Raw genomic sequence first — 4,388 nt, 5'->3', positions numbered from 1 at the left:
TTGTGAAAAGGATGTAAGGAAGTTACAAAGGGTATAGACAGGGTTAAGTGTGTGGGTAAAGATCAGCAATTGGAGTATAATATGGCGAAGTGTGAAATTATCCATTTTGGCAAGAAGACTAAACAAACAAACATATTATCCAAATACTGAGAGATTGCAGAACTCTGCGATGCAGAGAGTTCTGGTCCTACTGAATGAATTGTAAAGAGTTAATATGCAGGTACAGCAAGTAATTAGGACAGCTAATTGAACATAATGATTTATTTCAGGGAGAATTGGATACTAAAACAGGAAGGTTATGCTTCAGTTATACAAGGCATTGATGAAACCGTATCTGGAGTACTGTATATGGTATTGCTCTCCTTATTTGAGGAAGGATGTAAATATATTGGATGCAGTTCAGGTAAGATATAGTAGACTAGTAGCTAGAATGGACACATTACCTGCTGAGGGAAAAAATAGACTTTATCATTTGTTTTTTAAAAGAGTAAGAGAGAACTGCAACGTACAAGATCCTCATGAGCCTTATAGAGAATACTTAGCCATTGTGCTGATTTGCTAAGTACTTAGCTGATGCTGACTGTGACAAGCCTGAGGCACCCAGAGTTGGTCGTAACATTGGGGATAATGATATGGTCATACCTAAGACCTTTCCTCAATTCCAAACCCATGCTCATCCTGCTACCACGGATGTCTTGTGATCCAATCCATCTCCTTCTGCCGTCCAAGCTACCTTTTCTGCTGAATGGGTCTGGGTGGGTTACTCTTTGAAGAGTCAGTGTGGATTTGTTGGGCCGAAGAGCTTGTTTCCACATTGTAGGGATTCTATGATTCTCCTATGTTTCTGAATTTAAAATGCAAACTCCCTCATATATTTCTCATGGCCATTGGACTTCCCAAAGCATTTTTATATCTGAAAAGTATTGCATTGACGAAGGTACTAACTGGGAAAACTGACTCAAGTCATAAAGGATATTTAATGTAATGCTTTCAGAGTTGTTAGGTAGTAGAAAGTGAGGACTGATGAAGGGCTTATGTCCGAAATGTCAATTCTCCTGCTCCTCAGATGCTGCCTGACCTGCTGTGCTTTTCCAGCACCATACTCACGATATCAGATTTGTCAGGAAATAATGTTGTGACAGTGTCCAGGAGGTGCTTCAGAGGGTTGAATCTCCCTCCGTGCCAGGAGAAATTCTCAGTCTTGGGAAACTCTCTATCAAGTTCACATGTATCTAAAACATCATGCACTCTTAACATATGCAAATAAAGAATTTTAATTGCACCTTAATCTTCATGCTTGCAGTAGTTGGCCTGCCTTTCTTCTCATTCTGTAGATTTTCTGAAAACAGCATTTGAATGAAGGGGCTGGAAAAAGAATCAGATTAGTCAAGAAATACTCTCACATTTAACTATGAATTAAGTTAAACCCAGTTTGTGCAGTTGCTGAAACTATCCAATTTTCCTTTCACAGAAGTGACAGATATAGTCAGCATATGAAACCCTGTAGGCAGAAAATTAACTTATTCTCTCTTCCAGTTTTCTTTCTTTCTACTCTGAAGACAGTGACTCATTGGGCTACAGTTACAAAGATATTGATAAGTTACAAAGATAAAATCAAGGCCGACATTTTTATTTAATAAGTTTTTGTCAAGTACATGAAATATTTTGAACTAAGTGTGGACAGCTTGGGAAAGGGGTGGGTGGGAGAAGAACAAAACAGTCTGTGACTTGGTGAAAAACAAAAGCGATTTTAAAAAAGGGGATGATAGCACATGACAAAGTGTATGGTAATGCAAAGGAAGGAATTAAAAGGTGGATTTTCGAGGTGCTGTGAATGGCAAGAGCAGAATCTTTACAAAATGGTGTCAACCAAAAAATGGGAGCTATGGCTATGTAAATGCAAGCTGTTATTGTCTTGGCCAACATTTATTTCTCAGCAAATGTGACTGAAATAGATTATCTGGGCCATATCACATTGCCTTTTGGGGGAACTTACTGTCACACTTCCTACATAACAATGACTACATTTGCAAAGTCTTTAATTGGGTATTAAGTGCTTGGTATGTTCTGAGGTTGCAAAAGGTGCTTTGTGAACTTCTCTTTTTTTATATTTCCTGTCTCTGTAGACTCTCTGATTACAGTTGCATTTCTCTTCATTTCCCCTTCGCCCCCAGGTATTTTGTTCCATTCTGCTGCAACATTACTTGTGGATTAAAGTGAAAATATTGCACAGTAGGGAAAACTATTGAGCCGATGAAACAAAAACTGATATTTCCTTTGGCAAGCCAATGAAATCCAGTCCTATATCAAATAGTTGGTATTGTTTTAGAATTTTCTCAACTAAAATGTGATTGAGCTGCCATAGAGATGAATTCCTCAGATCTGAATTATTCATGTCATCTGTAATCCCTAGAGAGTTCTAATCCCAACAGTCCCTCTTATTAAACATTGACAAAATCCTGTCAGAATTTTTTTTTGTATGGCCTTACTTTTCTGATTCAACTGGGTTGCAGTTCAATATGTACCCGCAGTATTCTGGTACTTTAACCAAGTATCATTCTTCATGTATGTCTGAATAATAATTTGTGAAGTTTTTGACCAAATGAAATCAATACAACCAAACAGGTTTCACTGATATGTTTCTCGGGAAAGACATTTTAAAAGGAAGAAGAGAGACAGAAGTAGGATTGAAATAAATCCAGAAGATGTGGACTAATATTTTGTTCCATTGTTCCTATTTTGATCACATACATTTTTAATAGTTACTTTGAAATCAATTTACTGCTGAAATGAACTGCAGTTGGGATGACACAGACCAAAATACTCTTGGGTTTAGTACAAAGCCATAAAGTGAATTTATGCTTTGGTGAATTGACAGATTGAAAGCCATAAAATCACATTGGTGCTTGAGTGGATTGATTGTACTGCCCTGGACTCGAATCTGCATTTGCTCATTATATAAAAGTTGACTTGTTTTGAAACAACAAGAACACACACATAGGGGAACTTAAACAAATTTGTTATGGAAGTAAAGACTTCAGAATTCATTGTTGGATGCTGATTTTCTGGGATATTGCACATGGTAAACTGGAAAAATCCAGCACTTTCTGTTATCTCTATGTACAAACCTTTTTCAATCAGAGTAAAGTATCTTCAATCATATGGAAGTACAGCAAGTTCACAATTTGAATTTATTTTAAGAATGCGAGAAGACAAATTACTTGAATTATGTGTTCATAATACAAATTGTCTGGATGTAGATTTGCTCGCTGAGCTGGAAGGTTCATTTTCAGACGTTTCGTCACCCTACTAGGTAACATCTACAGTGGGCCTCCGGACGAAGCACTGCTGATAATTCCTGCTTTCTATTTATATGTTTGGGTTTCTTTGGGTTGGTGATGTCATTTTCGGAGCACTGCTTCATCGTCAGAGAGCTAGTGAGGCAGGATGATAGGACACAGAATTAATAGTAAAAGATCAAAGTGCCATACAACTGATGTGATGTATTGAACATACCTAGATTGCTGTTAAGTCTTTAATCATTTCGATACATTGCAAGTTTCAATTCATTAAAATGTAAAATTACACTTTGATCTTTTATGTAAACTTCTGTGTCCTATGATCCTGCCCCATTAGCTACCTGACAATGGAGAAATGCTCCAAAAGCTTGTACTTCTAAATAAACCTGTTGGACTATAACCTGGTGTTTTGTGATTTTGAACTCGGTATTAATGAGAAAAACGAAATGTGTAATTTGAAAGCTACAGTTTCCAATAGTTGATTGAAATGATGACTATTTTTGTTATAATATGAGATGAAAATTCAAGAACCTACAATTCACTGGTTTGCATGAGCTCTATCAAATCGGTGAAGAGGACATCTCGGTTGCGCTCACAAAATCCGTTGACATCATACGATACCTGCAGTGGAATATTTCAAATAAAACTCAAATGTAGATATGCTGAATGTAATAACTGGTTCCCCTTTGTCACAGTGCTTCCTTTCTGGAATTAGATCTTTCAGCTTCATGAGGTGCTATTCTCTTGCATTTTTAAAGGGGACTTGCCAATTTTGGAAAGGCGGGCTCAGATCAGATATATTTCATACTCAGATCCCGAAATGTTTAGACTTGGGTCATATCCCAACCCCCCTATCAGATAACAAAGAAAAAGTGATGGGAAGCTTCAACATAATTTTCCAAACACATCTAGCAGCCCTTGAAACCTTGCACTTCCAATTTTAATTGGGAAGCAGGATGAGCGGTGGATGTGGAATTTGCACGCAGGTGGTTGGAAGCTCCAAAAGGGTAAAAACAATGACTGCAGATGCTGGAAACCAGAGTCTAGATTAGAGTGGTGCTGGAAAAGCACAGCAGGTCAGGCAGCATC

General features: G+C 37.6%; 1 long non-coding RNA gene across 1 annotated transcript; it reads right to left on the bottom strand.

The window, feature by feature from the left end:
- Positions 1–1,283: 1,283 nt before the first annotated feature.
- On the bottom strand, positions 1,284–4,067 carry LOC122547005. Its single transcript, XR_006310864.1, has 2 exons — positions 3,835–4,067; positions 1,284–1,365 (listed from the first exon to the last, which is right to left on the bottom strand). It is a non-coding gene; the product is annotated as an uncharacterized LOC122547005 (long non-coding RNA).
- Between the last annotated feature and the right edge of the window lie 321 nt (positions 4,068–4,388).

Source organism: Chiloscyllium plagiosum, unplaced genomic scaffold (assembly GCF_004010195.1).
Source record: "Chiloscyllium plagiosum isolate BGI_BamShark_2017 unplaced genomic scaffold, ASM401019v2 scaf_2983, whole genome shotgun sequence".
NCBI classification, from domain to species: domain Eukaryota; kingdom Metazoa; phylum Chordata; class Chondrichthyes; order Orectolobiformes; family Hemiscylliidae; genus Chiloscyllium; species Chiloscyllium plagiosum.
Note: the sequence above shows the minus strand (reverse complement) of the source record. Positions and strands in the feature narration are given on the sequence as shown.